Below are 21,991 nucleotides of genomic sequence, written 5' to 3'. Positions count from 1 at the left end.
CATGGAAAGTTAACTTTAAGAACAAATATACCATACTAAAGCCGTTCATAACAACAATGGGATCCTCTGGTCTAGCATATATATCCCAGAAACTATAAATTTCCAATGGAATGCAGATTCAGAATGTGTACCCTATATACAGTGGTGCCTCGCATAACGATTTTAATTGGTTAAAAAAAAACGTTATGTGAAACATCGTTATGCGAAACACCATTTTCCATAGGAATGCATTGGAAACCGGTTAATCCATTCCAATAGGCACGGATTGCCGTCCTTAAGCGAAAAAACCCATAGGAAACATCGTTAAACGATACAATGTTTCCTCCATTGGAATGTATTGTAGCTGACTCAATACATTTCAATGGCTTTGCGAAGTCAATTTTTGCAAAATTAAGTGTGTCATAAAAGGGTCAAAATGGTTTTAAATGCTTGGATTAGCTTCTGCACCCTCTAAAATGGATGCAAAAGTTAATTTGGCTTTGATCTGACTTTTCGTTAATTTATGGTGAATTTTTCCCCCCCCAACTTTTGACAGCTGTCAAAATCTGACAGCTCCATTATTTCCTATAGGGGAAGAAAAAATTCACAAAAAATTAACGAAGACTCAGCAACTGTTCTAAATGCTTGGGTTCGTTAGAGGACCCCCTAGGTCGTGTGCAAACCTGATTTGGCTTTGATCTGAACTTTCGTTAATTTATGGTGAATTGTTTTCTCCCCCATAGGAAAGCATGGAGCTGTCAGATTTTGACAGGTCCATTGGTTCCTATGGGCCGGAAAAAAAAATTCACCATAAATTAACGAAAAGTCAGATCAAAGCCAAATCAGGTTTGCACACGACTTAGGGGGTCCTCTAACGAATCCAAGAATTTAGAACCGTTTTTGACCCTTCTAAGACACTTTTTTAATTGAAAAAAGAAACATCGTTAAGTGAAGCAGGGGACCTAAAATCGCATTCGTTATGCGAAGCATGGTCCCAAACTTCGCTAAGCGAAAATCGCCCATAGGAAACATCGTTATACGGTGCATATTATTTTCTAAAAAAACACATCGTTATGCGAATTCATCGCTAAATGAGGCAATCATTAAGCGAGGCACCACTGTACATTCAAGGAATAACAGACAAGCTGATGTAATACACAGATGCAGATGTTCTTTCAGTGAGGGCATGACACAAGTAAGGAGTTGGGTGGCATAGTGGAAGACCACACATGTACAACCCTATACCTCCTTTTATGAAACACAATTAATAAATCTGAAATGCTATACTGAATTGACTTAAAGCTTTCTTTGGAAATCATTTTCAATGACACAATAATGCCCTTCCTTACATTATCTGATCTGGAAGAAAATTAAAGGCACTGTGTACTGTTCATGCCCATGTCCACCCACTAATTCAGTGAAATTCACTTCTGCATAAACATGCATAGGGCTGCACTGTAAATTTAGCATGCTGAAAGAACAACACATGGATATTTATTGTATAGGTACTCCCTAGTGATGGGGGAAGAAAGCTTATCACAAATTTAATTCTTCCCAGTTTGACTTATTATTGTCCCCACCCAATACACTAGCAATCAATTTTATGAAACACTACACTACAAAAGTAATGTAGGAAGCTGCCTTGCACAAGGCTCTATGTATGTCAAGCTGTAAGTCCACCTAGCTCGCAATCCTTTATTCTGCCCAGCAGCAGCTCTCCAGGAGCTCACACAAAGCTCACCAATGTCCACATGTGTTCTAAAGCAGGACTTGGAAAAGTGACTTTTTAAAACATACATCTACAAAAGAAAAAAAAAGACAGTTCCCTGCTCTGATTCTAAGGACTAAAATATGATTCTATCCAAAAGGGGGAAGTGATGGGTTTAGAACTGACCATTCTGTGATTTTAAAAAGCAGCATTGGAATTTTGTTCTTCATGGAAGATACTTTCCCTTGAATCCCTGTAGCAAGGGAGGTTTGGAACAGGAAATCGGGAGCAGTGGCTCCCAATCTTGACTATTTGTTAGAAACATACGAAGCTGCTGTATTTTTAGTCAGACCTTTGGTCCAACGAGCCTAGGATTGTGGAGGCTGACTGGCGACCCTCCTCCCTATTTTCAGGCAGGGTAGTATCCCAGCTGTACCTTGAGATGCTGAGCAACTGAATCTCCAATCTTCTTTACACCAAGCCTGTGCTCTGCCACTGAGCCTCTGGCTTGTCCCACAGAGCTGCTGGATTCCAGTCATAGGAGCCCCAGCAATAATGTCTAATGCTCACCAGTCCTGGGAGTTTCAACTACAACAACTTCTGGGGCCTCACATTTGGAAACCACAGCTTTAAAGAAAAACAGGGGCATAGGAGTGCCCTCAGTGGAGCTACTCAAACACCCTGGGAACCATTCTCAGCATCTTTCAATATCAGATGCTAAGAATGAATAACATGGAAAAACTAGTATCCTACTCATGAACCTCTGGCATTTGTTTCACCCCTGCTGAGGGAAAAAGAATGGAAGACTAGACTGATCTTTGTTCTAGATGAGAGGACTTTTTCTTAGATTCTTAAGCGCTTGTCTGTGGAGCCTGAGGATGTGATAACAATCCCAAAATAAACTTTTTGTTCTGTCCTGTAACGTAATCCAAAGTGAAGAAGGAGTCGAAAAATGAAACAATGTTCTGATTTCTTGACAACAGGATTAGAGGTACTCACTCCGCCCTGCAGATCTTCTAGGAAGTATAAGTTAAAGAAGTCCACATGCATGAAGATGACAGCTGGAAAGGAGGTCTACTAACAAGCTTAGGAGGACAACTACATCCCGGAGGATTTGGGCAGCCAACAGCTGGAGAAACGAGAACAGGATGGTACCACTGTTAAACACACCAACAAATCTGACATAACAAAGGTTACCCCAAGAGCAGTGTACAGGCCTACTCAGAGGGCTTCTCAAAAAACCACATGTGAACAGTTCATCTGACTGGAATTCACACAGCCTCCCTGCTGCCCCCATTTCAAAGGGGGGCAGCAGGGAGAATCTACCATTCCTTTCAAAGGGGAAAGGTAGATTACAACATAACTCTGGAAAATAAGTATAAAGGACAGTTCACACATCATTCCTGTCTGTCAGGTTAGAGCTCTGGTGTGGGAGCCTTTGACAGGACAGGAGGGGGCGGAACCAACGGAACTAGGAGAAAAAAAAGACAGTTAGGGGCAGTTAGAGAGAAGAAGAAAGAGAGACTGATAGAGACATTGAGAGAATTAAGTGGGATAGTTAGGGAAGGATTGAAAACAAGAACTTGGAAAGTTTGTGCGGTTAAGATTGGAAAGAGTTAAAAGTGCTAAAAAATAAATAAATGGTTGAATATAGTAATACCTTGATTAAAGTGAATCTACATAAGCAAACAAATGTAATCAAAGCAATGTTTATTGAATGAATAATAAAAGACCATCCATGATTTTCTTTATGTGATTTACCTACAAACTCATAAATAAACATTGTTATATTTGACAGCATGGATCTAATAGTCATATTTGGTACAGAGAGGAACATATCCTCTGGTGGCAGCGAAAAAGGGTGAACCTGGGTGTGTAGAAAAACAAACAGGGGAGCTGGGGGTGCACGACAGTAAGATAGTGATTTTCCTAAGGCAACTCACTGGCCAATGGGACAGAAAAGGACACTAGGTGAGAGCAGAATTCATGCTTTCAATATTTACTTAATTTTTTTATAGAATTCTAAGCTACACCATCTGGAGCAGTGGTGGGAGAAGTGCAGATGTTCGTGTACTATAATTCCCAGCACTCTTCATCACTGCTCATGCTGGCCAGAGCAGACGGGAGTTACAGTGTAACCACATCCAGAAGGCTGCACTTTGCCCATCCCTGAACTAGAGATAGGCACAGAAGACAGACATTTAGAATTAAACAGGGTACCTCTTGGCACACGTTGAGTCTTGCTTCCAGCACCAGAGTTATCGGTTTTTGTCCTTCCACATAAAATTTCACAACTGGCTATCCCAAGCCTTCAACATGGCAGCAACCTAAATGAGGTTGGGAATATAGATTTTTTGCTGTTACAGTTATTAAGCAACTGGAAGTCTGAAATTCCTTGTGATCTATTGCAAATCACCAAGAGATCTTCCAGTAGATTCTGATCTGCCCAACCACACACTAAATCACAAGGGCTACCAACTATGCAATAAAAAACAACTACTTTTCTTAGGAGTACAACAGTTCAAGGGTGCCCCGCTTTTGTCAAATTAATTTGAAATCAAATCATGCTGCTAAAAGGAATCCAGTGTGATTTTCTACTCCAGGAAATGATATTTTGTGCTTGCAATGCAATCTTAACACATGCCTTTTAAAAACATCTCAAAAAGACTATACAGCTTTCTTTGGTAGCATGAGTGAACAAACATTATCCAATGGTTGTTGTGGGTTTTTCGGGCTCTTTGGCCCTGTTTTGAAGGTTGTTCTTCCTGAAGTTTCTCCAGTCTCTGTGGGCGGAGGACTGGAGTAGGAACTCTGTCCATGTTCTGAGCATGGACAACAACCATTAGATCCCAGCCGTGAAAGCCTTCGCAAATACATTGAACATTATCCAAATACAGTGGTGCCCCGCATAGCGATGTTAATCCATTCCGGATTAATCGTCACTATGTGGAAACATCGCTAAATGGAATGGAAAAACCCATAGGAACGCATTAAACTTCATTTAATGTGTTCCTATGGGGCCCAAAATCACCGTTATGCGAAGTTCCCCCATAGCGCCGCCATTTTCGCACTCTCGGTAAGCGAGGAAACCACGCGAAAATGGTTGCAGTGGCCATTTTGGGCACCCGGTGGCCATTTTGGAACCGCCAATCAGCTGTTTAAAAAAACATTGCAATGCGAAAATCGGTAAGCGAAATGCTTACTGATCATCGCAATGCAATGTTTTGCCCATTAAAACATCGCAATGCGATTGCATTAGCGATTTAAAAAAATAGATCGCTATGCAGATTCGTCGTTAAACAGTGCACTCGTTATGCGAGGCACCACTGTATGTGTGACTAAGCCGCTTGTCAAGAAAACTAATTCTGAATCATTTCACCTTTGGAAGCAAAATCTGAATCAAGTCCCCAGACAAAGGCATTTCTGCAGAATATCATTCATTTCTCTGTTTCAGCTGATGCACATGCTGCTAGAGTACTACACATTTCATGGGATGCTCTGCTCCTCATCTGGCCATTAAAAAGTAGGGAGGGAAGGGAGGTACCTGTACAACTATTGCACATACCTAAAAAGGGTGATCATGGCAAAACTACTACTTCAAATTCCAAGTCAGAGGCAATAATAATAACAGTGTGGGAGCTTTGAGAAAATTGGTACCAAGGTACTTACATTTTCCTTGAGTGATCTGGAGCTGATCAATTACCTCATGCATTTTCTCCTGCAGGCAGTTCGAGATGGCAAGAATTTAGCCACAGTGACCTGATGAATGAACCAGTCCACAGCAAAGAGGTTGAGTAATGACGGTTGGTTTCTTCCACTTCTATAAAACCAAGGTGTCTTGCAAGATAGCAGTTTTCCTTTAGACTCTGGTATTCAAATGTTCCTTTGTCGTAACAAAAAGAAAAAATATGGTTACAGATCAAGACGTCATATTTGACATAACATTCTCTGACTGTTCATAATACTTCACATATTCTGCTCAGGAGCTTTTGGAACATCCTGTAAACAAAGTTATAACCAGCAAACATCAACTAAGGCACTAAGATTCAGATTCTCTAAAGAAGTTCCTCATCTCAGGCATGATTCCAATAAGGACTTATGTACCCATGACTATACTACTCCAGCTGTCCAGAAAACCCTGAGCAACAAAAGTTCTACATACACAGGTATCACATAGTTGGTGCAGGGTATTGTAATATATATACCAAAGAGCAGATTACATAAATGTTGCTTTTATTTATTTATTTATTTATTTATTTTGATTTGTATCCCACCCATCTGGTCAAATAGACCACTCTGAGCGGCTTCCAATAAAAGGAACATATACAATAAATAATAATAATATTACAAACAGACTGACATATGTGAGAATAAAGGAAATAATAAATAAAGAAGAAAATTAGGTATTACCCAGAATACAAGGAACAGTATTCCCTAGAAAATGCAACTCTTGCTGCATTCATAAAAACCTGAAAGCTACATGAAACCCAACTCTATAAGCACTATTGGCAACCTACTGGATCATGTCCAGGAAAAACTGATATCAAAGAACAAGTCACTACCTCTTCTTGCAAACCTTGCATTGTTGTGTAGTGTACTAAGAGGGGGCTCGCCTTAAACCTGTATCAGAGTGCAAAGTAAATAAACTCTGTCCTTTGCTTCAAGGCTAATCCAGTACCTTTCCCATTTAAAAAACCAAAAACAAAATCCTCCATACTGGGTGCCATTCTTCAGTTCTGACCAGGAATTCTGTCTACAATAGACGAGGTGGTGGCTGAGATGCAAAGTGTGTGGGCAAGGAGAAGGTTCTTCAGGCTATTCCTTGGAATGTCATCATTCTCATCTGAACAGCATCTCCCATTACATCTATTTTGCTTGTTCCTGGTAAAAAACAGCAGTTTCCATGCCAAACTGTGGCTCCTGTGAGTAAGAATGGTCAATTCATCTATGGACCTTTGCTTCCTGGAATTTCTACCCCACCAACGTTTTGGCTGTCCTGTGATTAGTCTTCCCATTTTCAGACTAGCGAGACTTCTTCTCCTACCCCTTCTGCAGTCTGGACAGTTCTATTCTTATACATTGAGCACATAGAAACTAGGCTGTATGTTGGGGTTTTTTAAGATGGGGAGAACAACAGCAAAACAAGTTCAATTCAGCAATACTATCTTATATCCACTGCTTATATCCATTGATGTGACTGCCTTTGAATTAACAGCATCTCACAGAAACTAAAGTGCAGTGGAAGCAGACTTTGAAGTGTTTGTTTATAACAACACAGAGATATGAGTCTCTTTCTGGACGGTGAGTAATAGTACCTTTTTCACAATGGACACCACACTTTTCCTTAGTATTCAAAACATTTCACAGGCATTTTTCCTACCATTTATGCAACAACCATGCAAGGTTGTATCCTCAACAGCTCAGCAGTTCTAAGATTATTATTATTATGACTACTATTATCATTGCACATTGTCAACATTGCAGCAAGGAGGGTGACGGGCCTAAGGAGGCCAGACAAAACGAATTAAAGAGCCAGCCGGAGACAACCTCATGAATTTATAACTCAAAACACCGAAAACAAGGGCTGGCCCTGTTAGGATGTGAGACCCAGAAGCTCTTAGCAAGAGTAGTACTGCTGATGGGGATAATGATGGCCATGAGGAGAAGCAGGCTCTCATCTAAGAGAGGACACACTGATGCACCCGCCTGCCCAGGAAATAGCTATGCCTTAGGAGAGGCGGGATTTTAGACAGAAGGGGCTGCCAGGGAAGGAATCCTCTGGGGGGGGGGGGTGTCCAGAAGGGGCTGGAGATGAAAGAGAGAGGAGGAAGGTGCAGGGAGGGTGGCTGCTATGGGGCAGGAGCCTGGACAAGCGTGTCAGGGGGTAACAAAGGCAAGGCTCTGCTCTACCTGGAGCACTGGGGGCGGGGGGCCGAAGGGAAGGAGTGCTTTGAAGGGCTTGGAGGGGGGGGGCAAAGTCCGGCAGGCCCTGCCAAACTCGCCAACTCCTTCGGGCAGGAGGACCTCTAGGTGGGTAAGAGCCGGCAGGCGCCACCTTCTCCTCTCCCCTCTCTCGCACACTCACCTTCCTCCCTCCCACCCTTTGCCCCGATCCGTCCCCCGGCGTCCGGGCGACGGCGAGGGTACCCACTCGGCCTGCTCCAGGTCCAGACCCCCCCTTCTTCCCCCCCTTCTACCCCCTTTTCACCGCCGCCCCTCTGCCAACACCTCCAGAGGAAGCGGCTCTGGCGTCACCGGAAGAAGCCTTCTAGCCGCCCCGGCACTATAGAGTTACTACTGGTCTCTCTTTTTAAAAAAAAACAACAGTTTGAGGCGCGCGGTGGATCGATAGCGCTACACCCCGACTCGTTGTGGATTAGTAGACTCGCGAAAGGCGTCAACTTCAGAGCTCACGTCACGCGGTTTTTTTTTTAAAACCCTAGTCGCGCCCTTTGGCGGGAATGAGAGATGCTTTGAAGAAAACAACGGAGGCATCGTCGTCTACAAGTGCTGTTCTTTGGCTGGGAATATTGTAGCCGCAGGACTATCATAAGACGTGTAATTCATTCCCTTTCAGAGAACGTCCCTAGGCAGGGGCACATGGTAGCACGTCGAAAACAAATGTGATTTTTTCCCCATTGACTTACATGAGCCCCTCTCCGTAAAATAAGCAAAGCCAGCATCTCAAACCAGGCAACAGTGTATGAATGGGATGATGGGTCAGTCTAACACACCGCATGTGTACTGTATCTGTAATCTCTGGTCATTTACTGATGGTGGCGATTAAATTGTTTGCAGATTGTTAGAATAAGTGCAGGTGTGAGAGGCTGCTTATGAGAACTGCGGAGTATTTATTTATTTATTTAATTATTTAATTTAATTTTTTATGTAACCTGAAACGTCCATGTTTCTCATCCATGTTCACTGTGCGAGCCTCTGCTTGCCTAGTTCCGTGGGTGTACAGCCAGAATTTGCAGATAGAGATTTGAAAATCTAATCTTAGGAATTTAGATGACTGAACATTCGATCTCATGGTTTTTATATTCTCGTGGGTCGTTTTGGATTCGCAGATTAATCTTTGCGAAATTCAAGGAAAGTCAGTTTTGCAGCTCAGCGCAGCTCCTTTAAAAAAAAAAAAGGACGTGGAAAGCTGTCCCTTTCCAGGGGACAGTTTGGAGTTAGGCTGATGTTGCTTTTTTTTTTTTTAAATTCAAACACAATGGTAACTCGGGGAACAGGGCTGGGGGGCACTTAAGCCCCACATTCTGAACGAAGGAGTCCCCCAGCTGTGTCATGAGCTGCTTTCTAATAATATACATTTCTGGAGCGCTAACCATGTTCATCTATAGATCTTGGGTCCCCACCTGTTCTTGCACTAAAAATTCCAGAAGCCTTCACCACCAGCTCTGCTGACCTGTATTTCTGGGAGTTGTAGTCCAAGAACATCTGGAGACCCAAGGCTGGGAACCACTGATCTATAAAGTCTTCTGTAGTCTTCTTTGAGATTAGCCTTTGTGGAGTTGTAGCATCTAAAGAAGCAGGACACAATCTGCAGAGCCTTTTGTGAATCAAACTGACTAGACTTTAAATTGCTGCAAGACCCTTCTTTTTGCTAGTCTAACAGGCCAGAACTATATTCAGAGAAGCCTTACACTTAAGGGGAGACAGGCAGCATTTACCCTTCTTTGGCATGCCCTGTGCCATGCAGCCCCTAGCATGGTTTCACAACCCATACCAGACCAGGCACACAAAGGAAAGCCTGCTGGAGAAGGGGAAACGTTAATGCAATTTCCCTCCCACTCTGTGTTACCTCTTATTATAGCATTTAGTCAGAAGTAAGCCTCTGTGTTCCAGAAGCTGGTTGACTTCTAAATCAGCATGTTGTTGTTTATTCATTTAGTCGTGTCCGACTCTTCGTGACCCCATGGACCAGAGCACACCAAGCCCTCCTGTCTTCCACTGCCTCCCAGAGTTGGGTCCAATTCATGTTGGTCACTTCGATGACACTGTCCAACCGTCTCGACCTCTCTCATCCCCTTCTCCTCTTGCCTTCACCCTTTCCCAACATCAGGGGCTTTCCAGGGAATCTTTTCTTCTCATGAGATGGCCAAAGTATTGCAGCCAAGAAATCAGAAAGACTGAGACTTTGAAGATAGCTATGAAAGAACTAGAGAACTTCCTTGGGCATAAGAATGTGTCCCTTGAGACCAAGACTCAGGCCCTCCATACTATAGTATTCCTGCTTACTGCATGCTCGTGTGAAAGCTTAGATAATGAAGAAAGCTGTTTAGGATGAAGAAAAAATATTTTGAATTGTAGTGTTCGACAAGAACTGTACGGATATCTTGGACCACCAGATTGATATGTGGATTCTAGATCAAGTCATGCCTAAATTCTCACTAGAAAGTACAACACCTATATGGAGGCTTTTAATACTTTGAACATCATGAGGAGAGAAGACTTGCTGGAAAAGACAGTCCTGCTAGGAAAAGGGGAAGGCAGTAGGAAAAGAGGAAGGCTACACATGAGATAGACTGACTCCGTAAAAGAAGTTACTGTATCACCTTGACTGTAAGACCTGAACAGGTTTTTTTTTTTTTTGCTGTAAGTGGGGAACAGCTTGGCTGCACATAACATCAGCAACTGCTATGAAATATAAAGGCTTTAAACCTAAACTACCTGATTAGAGCATTTTGAGATTAAAACGAACGTCCTGTTCCTTGACTGAAAACTATACTATAAACTTCCCACAAGTAGCTCGAAGTTGTTTCTCATCTATTTTCCATAAATGTCAAGCTTTGATCTGCTGCCCATCCATTCATCTCATATGCCTGAAGTTGACAATTTGTTCTGTTCTTGAATGATAATGGCAGATACTGTTCCTGCTCCAAAATATTCCACCAGAGTGTTGGGTGTGGCAATTAAGGGAGAAGAAGAAGAAGAGAAGAAGAAGAAGAAGTAGAGAAAGAAGAAGCAAGGCACCAGAATCTTATTGGCGATTTACACTGGCATAAGCGTTTTGTATAAATCATGATGGCAAATTGCCATTATTTAATCTGTTAATGCTTGCATTCCAGGTCATGTGCTGAGTAGTGCAATTGGCACCATCAGAAAAGTGGGTGGTGGCAACTCAGTAATTACCAGCAATTTGCTGCTGCAACTTATGCAGTTATACCAGTGCTGACTTGAATGTTCTGGTCAGGTTTTGATAAATTTATGATAAATGTAATCTCTAGCTTTTCTCGTATGGGGATTTTTATCTTGTCTGGGGACAGTCATTTACTTATAGTAATTGAGGGAGAGAGAATTGATTCTACATCTTCTGAGACGAAACTTGGTGTGCACACGTCTCAAACCGATTGTCCATGTTTGTATTCTGTAGAGCAAATCTAGCAGCTTCATCATACCTAGGGAACCTAAGGTTAGGAACCACTGTTGTATTTGAAGGGGCATCCAGTCCAACTAAGTGTAAAAGGGGAAGAACAATAAGAAATCAGATCAGGGATTTTGAAGTTGCCCATTCCCAGTGAGAAGCACCAGGACAGCAAGATCCAGCAGCAAGCATATCCGTCACTTGGTCATAGTTTTCCCTATTCAATGTATGGATTATAAAAAATCATCCCAATTTTGCCTCTGTTACATGCAAATCAACACATGGAATTTCATGTAAAGCAGTAAAAGGGACATGGTGGCGCTGCGGGTTAAAACGCCGAAGCCTCTGCGCTGCAAAGTCAGAAGACCTGCAGTCGTAAGATCGAATCCACGCAACGGAGTGAACCCCTGTCGCCTGTCCCAGCTCACACCAACCTAGTGGTTCGAAAGCATGAAAAATGAAAAAATGTGAGTAGATGGTGGAAAGGTAAACGGCATTCCGTGTCTAGTCACGCTGGCCATGTGACCACGGAGGATTGTCTTCGGACAAACGCTAGCTCTATGGGTTGGAAACGGAGATGAGTACTGCTGCCTAGAGTCAGACATGACCGGATAAATTGTCAAGGGGAACCTTTACCTTTTAAAGTAAAATTTTGTATCTTTCTCTATGGCAATGTATGGCTTCTGTTTTGGTGATGTGTAATGGGTTGCCTGAGGGCATTCTTGTGAAAAATGGAAGAGTTCCATTCATTTCCATGAGCTACGCTAGGAGGAGCTATCATTCAAAGATAGCTCTTCCTTCAGCCTCCAGGATCAGTGGCACCAGGATGCGTGCATGAGCACTGTAATATTTCAGCAAACATTTTTAATAGCTCAATATCAGTAGTGCTGACCATTAGTCACATTCTTACCCCACCTACAAAAAAAGGCAGGACAATCTCTGGAGTGAGGGTGGGTGTTTCAAAATGTGAAAATCAAGCTCTCCACAGAGGAGAAGTTGCTCCGTTCTTGACTTCTCAAGAGACAATTCAAGGGGCACAGCGTTGGTCTGAGGGTGCCAGGGGGCTACAAATGGCTCAGATTTGGCTACTTGCATCCTGTGTTTTCTTCTGTCTCACATTAGGAGGTGAGTTCCACCACATGAACAACCAGTCTGGACCTGGTGTTCCCCTCTCATCACCACAACACCACCACCAACACCACCACCACACTTTCGCTGTATAAAGGTGATTTTTGCCCACATTTATTACTAACTGATTTTTGCCCACATTTATTACAATCTGAGCTGCTCAGTTAAATGGAACAGTTAAATGTTGTTTTATTAGATGTGTATCTATTGAAGTCAAAATATTGATTATGAAGGAGAATTTTGCTTAGTCCAAATTATGGAGTGACATGACTTGATTGGCACTTTTGTTTACATTTTCCCTAAAGTCTGGTGAGTAACCGCTGAAAAGGCCTTCTCTCCTATCCTGATGTCCCTCATAAGGGTGTTGAGAGGATAAAAATGGGGATGTATGGCTAGGATTGCCTAGAATTATCTAATGGGTCTTGTTTAACAATGTGTTGTTTCATATCTGGCCTGTCCAATATTTTCGTAGGCTAGCTAGGATATGAACCTGAATATATGGTTGTCCAGACCCATAAAAATCTTCATTTGTAGATGTTCCTCCTTTCCCACCTCTGTCTCCAGTGTTTATTAAGTTCTGGCCTTTTCTTTTTAAACAAAATGAGAGGTGTTCCAGCCCATTCACCCCACCCCACCACATTGTTTTGTGCTTCCTTGGTTTCAAAGGTACATACAATGGTGCCACGCTTGACGATTACTCCGGTAGATGATGAAATTGCTTGACGACGTTTTTGCGATCTCTATAGCAATCGCAAAACGATGATTCAAATTGGGTTTTTGTGCTTTACGACTATCAGTTCCCTGCTTTGGGGACCAATTTTTCGCTTCACAACGATTTTGAAACAGCTGATCGGTGGTTGTCAAAATGGCTCGCTGCTGTTTTGCTGACCTCATTTCGCAAGACAGGGAGTGGAAAATGGCCGCCCTATGGAGGATCTTCACTGCATGATCAGGTATTTCCCCCATTGGAACGCATTGACCGGTTTTCAATGCGTTTCAATTGGGGTTTTTTTTTTTTTTTTGCTTGATGACAATTTTGCTGTACAGCGATTTTGCTGGAATGCTTTATCGTCGTAAAGCAGGGCACCACTGTATCTTTATGTGCATGTTTTCAGCTGTACATATTGCTTGAATGGACTGTTGTAACCAAAACATGTATAAGCAGTGTGCTGTGTACATTTGAAAGCTACATACATTTTCCTATGGACATTTTCCACATATATACTGGTTTTTGGATTCAACTCAACGAGGATGCATCATGAAGGCAGCTTCTGCCTCCCTACAGACAGTCTAGGGATGGAGCAGGGTCGGGCTGGTTCCACAACATCTTGCATGTCACCTAATTCTCATCTAGTTCTCATTGGACTGTGCCACAAGCAGTCCAGAATGTGAGCTGTATCTTCATCTGACTGCATCCCAAGTTACATTTTTGATTGTTACTCAACAAGGAATGCTTTTTATCCTTTTGTAGTTTAACTACTACCTTTAAGCTATTTTTATACAGTAGTTATGGAGATGGTTTTATCAAATGGTGGTGGAGAAGTATCATCATCGTAGAACTGCAACACTGGAAGGACCAATCGACCTGTCAAGAAGGCACTGCGGGAAATAGAACTCCCAATCTCTCCTAGACCACTGAGCTATCCAGCAGCTCTTGCATAGTTCAACTACCAGGCCATGCTGTGGCTTCCTGCCCTGTTAATGGATGTTGAGATGACACCCAAGTACAGTGCTGCCTCGCTTAGGAACTTTCGCTTCCAGGAAAAACGTTACTAAGGGATTTCGTCGCTAAGCGATTTTAAAAAGCCCATAGAAACGCATTAAAACGTGTTTAATGCGTTCCTATGGGATTCAAAACTTACCTTATGTAAAGATCCTCCATTGCAGCGGCCATTTTGGGTGCCTCTAAAGTGAGGCAAAACAGCGGTCGCCATTTTGTTTTTCCACCTGCCATTTTGGAACCGCCGATCAGCTGTCCGAAAACAGGGGCTTTGCGATGATCGCTTCCGCGCGATCATCACAAAGCAATTTTTCCCCATAGGAAACATCGCAAAGTGATTGCTTTTGCGATCACAAAAACAGTGTTGCAAAGCGATTTTGTCGTTCAACTGAGTGATCGGTAAGCGAGGCACCACTGTACATGGGAAGGAAGCATGTCTTGCATCACAATCCAATGGTTTGAAGCATTCAGAAGCCTTCAAGTGACTAAAATAATGACTGTAGCTGCTTTCAAGCAAAGGGGGAAGAAAAGAGTTACCTTTAAAACAGTAACTACTATGGTAACCACTACTTTTAGTTTTAGAGAACAACAATTGCAACTAATTATTTTTAAAAGTAGTTTTCTCAAATCTGGTTGCCATTTCTAAGGAAAGTTCCACTTTCTTTTCATGCCAGATGCTGTGCTCTGTCGGCAGTGTTATACTCTGAGACCATGGATTCCATGTGCCCCCAGTAAAGGAACATGTGCTGCTACAACAAATGAAATGCTTTGTATGAGCCTGAAAGTCTATAAAGGTACATAATCTGTTCTGAGCACCTCTGTTTTCCCTCTTAGCAACAGTGACAAATATTTCAGAGTGTTTATCACTGAAATCATACAGAGATGAAGGTACAAACAGCTTTTTAAGCAAGTTCAGAATTGAAACACTGCAAAGTTGGAACAGAAAAAAAAACCTGAAATATGGTCAAGCCTGGATATTCTTGGTTGTTGTAGCTTTTTCGGGCTGTCTAGCCGTGTTCTTGAGGTTTTTCTTCCTTGTTTTTCAATGCCAGGAGCCAGGCTTTGTTGAGTTTTAGACTTTCTTTTTTGTTGAAGCTCTGCTGTTGTTTGTGGATTTCAATGGATCTCCTGTGCAGTTTAACATAATAATTGCTAGTGCACCAGCAATCATTATGTTAGACTGCACAGGGAAGCCATTGAAATTCACAAACACCAGCAGAGCTTCAACAAAATAAGAAGAAAGTCTAATGGGCCCTGGCTGTGAAAGCCTTCAAGAATACACTGGATATTGTTGTTAGCAGCAGCATCAAAATGCATCTCTATTTCTGACCACTGAATCTGTAAACCCTTCCATGGGCCACCCCAAGATATGATGCTGCCTGTGGGAGAAATGAAAGCTAGGGCGTTTCTTCCATTCCACATACAAAAGTCAACCAGAAAATCAGTAGCTGAACTCCCATACTAAATTGCATTCAAATGTGCTTACTCTGCTGTGATCTATGTTCAGCGACAGGAGTTCTGACAGTGTGGTTCAAAGTGCTGGGCAAGGACTCAGGGAGAGCTAGTTTCAGATCTCCACTTGGCCATAACATTCATGAGGTAAATTTGGGCTGGTCACATCTCAATGCTCCCAGCCTGGCCTACATCAGTGGTTCTTAACCTTTTTGAAAGAAACGCCCCCTTGAGCCATTGAGGAAGTTATCATCGCCCCCCTCTTATTTCTTATTATATCTTATTTATTTGTTTGTTTATTTGTTTATTTGTTTGTTTATTTATTTAAGACACTTAAATCCAATGACCCCTGAAAACAAAATTCAATTCCAAGAAAATGAAATGCCCCCAAAAAGTAACATTTAATGATTTAGTTGCAAGCGAATTTTAAGACTCAAAAAGAAATATAAAAAGGGCATAAAATGCAGGAACTAAAAATTTCAAGACGAAAACTCTGAAACTAAATTAAGATAGGAGGAAAATATATATTCATGCACATTGTAAAAAGGCTGCAGCCATCTTCACAGGTTTGGCTTGCTCCAGCGCCCCCCCACCTGCTCCAGCGCCCCCTACCGCCCCCCTTCTGCTCCAGCGCCCCCACGCCGCCCCTTTTCGTTCTACCGCCCCCTTGAAAAATGAAATCGCCCCCTGGGGGGCATTATCGCCCACGTTAAGAACCACTGGCCTACATCATAGGATTATCAGGGAGATACAGTACGAGCTAAGTACATCGTCTTTTCTTGATCTCAGTGAAGAAGACGTGAGATAAAAATGTAACAAACAAACTGATGTAAATAAAGTAATTGCAGTGAGGCAACCTCCTCCTTAAGGTGACACACCCCCAGCAATGGCAAATGCCACCACTTTCTTTATCCACGGTCTCTTCTCCCTGTCTCCACCCAGCACATCGCCTCAAGCTGCTCTTCTTTCTTTCTCCCACACCCTGGCTCACCTCATGGCCATGGTGGTGTTGCTGAGCTAGATGGTCCCCACTGGACCAAGTATGGAGCTGTGGCCACTACCCAAAGCAGAGGCAGCTGCTTGGCAGGTAGAGTGAGTGGGCATGCCAACCGCACTGGGAGGCGAAGGGAGGGGAGGGGAGGTGGAAGCACCCCACAGTACATGGCAGTAAAGGGAGATAGGTGGAGAAGAGGCCTGGGCAACCACAGGAGCCTTCCCCTTAATGGACCACAAGAGGTTTCATGTTGCTCCACTGATATTGTTAAATGAATCCTTCTGTCACAGAGTGATGTTACAGAGTCCTCCATAGACCTGAAGGTAGAAGAAAAGCTTAGAAGACAGAGGGAAGAGGGCAGAGCAAATAGGACATACAGTGGGGTCTCTACTTAAGAACGTCCCTACTTAAGAACAATCCAACTTAAGAACAGCTCCATTTGCTAAATTTTGCTAAATTTTGCTTCTACTTGAGAACAGAAATCCAAGATAAGAACAGGAAAAAAAAACCTTTCCTGCTCTTTTTTTAACCTTAGGTCATCTTATGTTTAAAAAAATTCTCCCCCTAGTGGTAGAGTACATATTAACCAGCTTTGCATTAGTTCCTATGGGAACTAATGCTTCAGTGTACGAACGCACCTCTACATAACAAAAAAACAGCCAGAACGGATTAATTGGTTTTCAGTCCATTCCTATGGGAAATTTTGCTTCAACTTAAGAACGTTTCAACTTAAGAACACCATTCCAAAAAGGATTAAGTTCTTAAGTAGAGGTTCCACTGTAGTTTCTATGGACGGAAAAGAGCAGATACGGATTAAATGGTTTTCAATGCATTCCTATGGGAAATGCAGATTCAACATAAGAACTTTTCAACTTGAGAACCACCTTCCAATACGGATTAAGTTCTTAAGTAGAGACCCCACTGTAACTTTCTTAACTTCAGTATCTTACTGTCAGCAGGGTCAAACAGCTCACTTTGCCAAATAGTAGGGCCAGCCTTGCTTGCAATTGACATCCATCACGACACATAAAATAACAATATTCTGAAGTGACAGTGAGGCAGAGAGGAGGAGAGTGTTTGTCTCCCAAGCCAATGATTTGTAGTATCCATTGTACTTTAAATATTTACTTTAATGTAACTTTCACTATTACTATTACTACATTTGAGGTCTTGGAATCATAGGAGTAACTATTGTAATTAATGTAGACAACGTCCAACGTTGTGGCAGCTGTATTAGTCTCTTGCACCAAGAACAACAAATAAGTCTTGTGACACCTTAAAGCCTAGCAAATGTTGTTGGGCGTATGTTTTCATGAATTGCCACCTAACCTGTGGTGATGAAATGGGCTGTAATCCACGAAAAGTTATACTGAGTAAAATTAGTTGGTCTTTAAGCTGCTGCAAGATTGTTTGTTTTCCTGCTTAAAAGTAACCTTCCAAGCTCTGGTTCCTTCTCTTCCTTTTCTTTCTCCTCCTGGGAAAGAAAATATCCCTGCGCCTTAGGGCTGAGATGGAACTTTCTCCCATGAAATGGTGGCTTAGGGTTTTATTTCCCAACAGGAGGTAACAGAAGTGGAGCAACAGAGGGAAGAACATAAATAATGGCAATATTCCATTCCCTGGCGTGCAACAGCCTTGTGAATGTTCAGAATATTGTGAGCCTCTTTTGATAGATGCCTGGATGCGTCTAGAATGGGTTGCCTCGCATGATGTACACTTAACTGTGCTTTAAAATACAGTGGGGTCTTGACTTACGAACTTAATCCGTATTGGAAGGCAGTTCTCAGGTTGAAAAGTTCTTAAGTCGAATCTGCATTTCCCATAGGAACGCATTGAAAACCATTTAATCCGTATCTGCTCTTTTCGTCCATAGAAACGAATGGGAAGCTGCTATTCCGCCTTCTGCCACTAGAGGGGGATATTTTTTCCTTTTTTCCTTTTAACCTAAGATGACTTAGCTTTTAAAAAAGGGAAAAAAGAGTTCGTAACTCGAATCTAAGTTCGTAAGTCGAGTCCATATATTCCTATGAGAGCGGTTCGTATGTCGAAACGTTCGTATGTCGAGCCGTTCGTAAGTCGAGACCCCACTGTAGTGCACATTGGAGGTATTTTAAAGTGCAGTCAGGCTTTGGCCAGATGAGAGAGCTCTTCCCCTTCCACGAGGCTTGCTTGTCCTGTGAGTGGCTCAATAGCACCAGACGGGGAGTTCAGTGAGCTGTACATCATGGGAAGCAACCAAAGACCATTCACACTGAAACCGGTTTCAAGCAAGTGGGTAGTTCCAGCTCTGGTAGCATCCAATATACACTTCCTAGCTGCTGCTGTTTAAGCGCCCACCAGCCAAGCCAGCCATGTGGAAGAGGAAGGGCATCAGAGTCCTTGTCTCTCCATGTGCCGCGAAAACAGAGCTTCTGCAGCTAACCCCTCCAGGCCAGTTAGTATTTGTCTTGCCTGGGGGTGGCAGCAGCCAGCAGTTCCATGTTTACCATGTTAAAACATTCAAGTGATGGAGTGTTTTTCCTCCTGTTTGCAGAGAACCTACCCCAAAAAAGAGAGATGACTACAGTTTATCTATGATAAAGCCTAGAAGTTCTGAACGAGGCGCTGCTGATACTGAATGATGCCATGAGATAGGGAATATTTCAGTTTTTGACTACCTCTCCCAGAATCTTCGCAAAGCCACAAAGCTAGGATGATGATCCCTGGCCAAGCCAGCCCTGAATTTCTGCAGTTTTGTAGTCCAAAAAAAGCCCCAGTGGCTGCTATTTCTGTGAATCCTAGCTCCAAATGCTGAATAACCGCACTAACCCAAACTCCTCTTCTTCCTTGTTTTTCCTCACCTCAGATTTTGAGCTCTGGCAGCAAATCATGACCTGCACAAAGGTAGATGACGACAAGTGTGATGACTGGCATTTCGACGATGCGACGGGGAAGATGTTTGCCTACAGCTGCTGCTCCAACAAAAACTACTGCAATGAAGAAGCGTAATGCAACACAGCTGTACAGCTCCCTATTTTTGCACTTCTATTACGTCTCTCTTCTACATGTACAGTGTATAGCATTTTAACAAGAATTAATGACTCCTCTATTTCTGCTAGTTGGGTTGTCTGTTTTATTTATAGCCTGTTTCCCCCCCCCCCCCCGATAAGGGGACCGAAGGTGGCTCACAATATTAAAAAGAATATAATTAAAAATGGAATAAGTTAAACATTAAAAAACCAATTTAAATAATATGTACATCCAGGCCTTCCCTCCAGTCAATACCTGATTTCTTTTCTATTCCTTCTTATTTTATTCTCACTCTATTTTATTGTAACTGTATCAAATGATTATGTAATGTTCTTGTGTTTTATTATTTCATCCTATACTAGAAGCCGCCTAGAGTGGTCGAGTAGACCAGATTGGCAGGGTATAAATCAAATAAATAAATAAATAAAATAATTAACAGGAGGAGGATTTCTATGACATTTCACATTTCGCTGTAACCTATACTTGAACCCCCAAATAAATTTTAACATGTTTATGAGTAATGTGGCTTTTCTTGCCACATTAATCTTAAACATGTCCAAACCCACTTATAAGTTCAAACATAGGCTGCAGAAAAAAATAAGACATATCATAGAAATCCTCCCTCTAATAAAATATAATAAAATAATTAAAAGCAAGTAAACATTAACAATTATCTTCACTTTAAAAAGGCATGCAGGGACTCAATCATGAGCGTTAAAAGCCTGCCTGAAAAGATGGGTCTTCAGATGTGGGTTGAAGGATAAAAAGGGAGGGGGCCAGCCCGATTTTCGGAGAGAGAGCATTCCATAACCTGGGATCTGCTACAGAGAAGGCTCTCTCTTGTGTCCCCAACAACGGTGCCTGAACTAGCAATGGGACCGAGAGGAGGGAGTCCTCTGATGATCTTAAATGCCAAGAAGGCTCATATGAGGGAGATACATTCCTTCTGGCAGCCTGCTGGGTCTCAAGGTGCCAGATGAACACATCTCAAAGGATTTTCCAGCTTCCCTGGTCTCCAGGGAACACTTACAGGAAGCAAAGCTTAGGGAAGAGGGGAGTTTAATGTTTGTGCAGGAGGTGGCTTTAAATCTTAGTTCAGCCCTATCCATCCTTTCTCAGCTGGCACGGGGGGCTCACTGTAAAGATGTTAGAATATGTGTTGAGCTCAGGCAGTGTCAGCACACCAAATAGGAGGGAGTCTGGCACAGGGACTGTGGTGGTGCCTGTGGATGCAGGCCAGTGGGTTCTTGGAAGCCAGCTGTGGAGGATCGGTGTCACAACTTATTAGAAGCCTTGTTGCAGAAGCCCTTACACCATGCCTCTAAAAATATTCCCGCCTTGGGGCCTGGTGATGAACCTTCCACAAGGCCTGGCAGCTGCATAAGACCTGGAAGAACTTCCCACATGCAGTGTGCGATTTAAGGCCATGTGGGCTGAGTGACCCTTAGCAGGAATGGCTCCAAAAGCCAGGTGCCTTTGGAAGCCTGCAGCTTGCTAAACGTGGTCTGTTTTTCTAGCTCTGTGTTGCCAGGTCACCTTCATACAGTGATGCCTCGCTAGACAATGATAATCCGTTCCACTGAAATCGCTGTTTAGCGAAATCATTGTCTAGCGAAAAGCATTTCCCCATTGGAATGCATTGAAACCTGTTTAATGGGGAAGAATTGTCATTGTCTACTGAAGATCGGCTATAGGAAAGCCGCTTTGCGAACCACCGATCAGCTGTTTAAATCGCTGTCTTGCAAAGCTTAGGTCCCAAAAACACCTGTTTAGCAAGCGTGGAGGAAGCTATCAAAATCTTCGTCTAGCAAAATCTGTTTGCAAAGCAGGGACCAAACATTGTCCAGTGAAATTCCCCTATAGGAATTACTGTTTTGCGAATTGCTATAGCGATCGCAAAAAGTCAATGTCTAGCAAAAAAAACCTGTCATGCGGGGTAACTGTCTAGCGAGGCACCACTGTACAGGGGTTCTGCCTCCATTCTGGGTTTGTTTACCTAGATTCCCGTCCTGCCCATTTCTACAATCTGCTGTCAGAGGTGCAGTTTCTGCTTCACCTCACTGTCTGACTGCCCTACCTCTGTGACATCACAGATACTCACAGCTGTACAAGAGAATGATACCAAGGAATGATTTTATATTACATATTAATTATGTGTGGCCTGAAAGGCTACCAGATATGAAGCTTTCCAGGGGAACCCTTTCGTGATGACTGTCAACTTGTGTTTGTCCGTACACCTATTGTCTGACGTTGACTGGTTTATTTTTATGTTTTTTTATTTGATTTTCTTTATTAATAATTCCTTTAAAAATAATTTAGTACTTGCATTGTTAACCACCCAGAGTAGTGCTTCACATTGTTGTGCCAGGCTCTTTCTAAAAATAAATAGATTTGTCCTCTGACTGCTGTTTACCTCTGTTGCTTTTATTGTGTTTTAGCAGACACTAGTAATCTGTAGTTTTAACAACAAGAATGGGGGGGGGGAAATTTCATCAAGTTGATTCTGAGTTATGGCAACTTTTTGAAGAGTTTTCTACGGACAAAGTGCTCAGAACTGTTTTACCATTCCTTTCTTCTGGTGCCACCAGAGGCTATGCAACCTGACTGAGGCAACACAGGTGGCAGGGC

The 21,991-nt window shown here is 42.6% G+C and overlaps 1 protein-coding gene and 1 long non-coding RNA gene across 6 annotated transcripts in view; one reads left to right on the top strand and one right to left on the bottom strand.

The window, feature by feature from the left end:
• TRIM39 (tripartite motif containing 39) overlaps window positions 1-8,417 on the bottom strand; it is a 36,808-nt gene extending 28,391 nt beyond the window's left edge. For 2 of the 5 annotated variants that reach the window (XM_072989195.2, XM_072989200.2), the window contains exons 1-4: window positions 7,773-7,878; window positions 5,357-5,570; window positions 3,908-4,014; window positions 2,687-2,816 (exon numbers count right to left, since the gene is read on the bottom strand). The gene's annotated coding sequence lies outside the window, so the exon portion shown is untranslated. The other 3 variants (XM_020812294.3, XM_020812293.3, XM_072989199.2) reach the window with 3 other exon arrangements.
• A 6,204-nt stretch (window positions 8,418-14,621) lies between these two features.
• LOC140704097 (uncharacterized) lies at window positions 14,622-21,775 on the top strand. The gene is made up of 2 exons (XR_012083219.2): window positions 14,622-14,702; window positions 19,200-21,775. It is a non-coding gene; the product is annotated as an uncharacterized LOC140704097 (long non-coding RNA).
• The last annotated feature ends 216 nt before the right edge of the window (window positions 21,776-21,991 follow it).

Source organism: Pogona vitticeps, chromosome 2 (genome assembly GCF_051106095.1).
Source record: "Pogona vitticeps strain Pit_001003342236 chromosome 2, PviZW2.1, whole genome shotgun sequence".
Lineage (NCBI taxonomy): Eukaryota > Metazoa > Chordata > Lepidosauria > Squamata > Agamidae > Pogona > Pogona vitticeps.
The sequence above is the reverse complement of the archived record's forward strand: the minus strand, read 5'-3'. Positions and strand labels throughout refer to the sequence as shown.